Here is a 548-nt window from a genome sequence, read left to right as displayed (position 1 = left end):
CTTCATTATCATTACTAGGTTGAGCATCAACATGAACATCATTATTAACATTATAACTAGGTTCATGTTTAATACCAGATTGTGTCTCAGTATCAAAAATAGAAATATCATTGGGATTCTCACGTGTATCAACAACAAGTTCACTAGAAGCATGCAAAGTCCTATCAGTTTTCTTTTTATTTTTATTAGAAGGACTAGGTGCATTAGTATTAACTCTCTAAGAATCTTAATCAATTCTCTTAGGATGGCCTTCAGGATACAAAGGTTCCTGGGTCATCTTACCACCTCTAGTCATAACCCTAACAACATTATCATTATTCTTATTATTCAACTCATTAAGCAAATCATCATGTGCCTTAATTACTTGTTCTACTTGAGTTGTAACCATGGAAGCATGTTTACTAATAAGCTTAAGATCATTAACGGTTCTACTCATATAATCACCCAAGTGGTCAAGCATGTAAGCATTACATTTCAGTTGTCTACTAACATAAGCATTGAAGTTTTCTTGTTTGACAATAGAATTATCAAACTCATCCAAGCATTAA

The sequence above is a fragment of the Triticum dicoccoides genome, chromosome 7A (assembly GCF_002162155.2).
Source record: "Triticum dicoccoides isolate Atlit2015 ecotype Zavitan chromosome 7A, WEW_v2.0, whole genome shotgun sequence".
NCBI lineage: Eukaryota > Viridiplantae > Streptophyta > Magnoliopsida > Poales > Poaceae > Triticum > Triticum dicoccoides.
The sequence above is the reverse complement of the archived record's forward strand: the minus strand, read 5'-3'. Positions refer to the sequence as shown.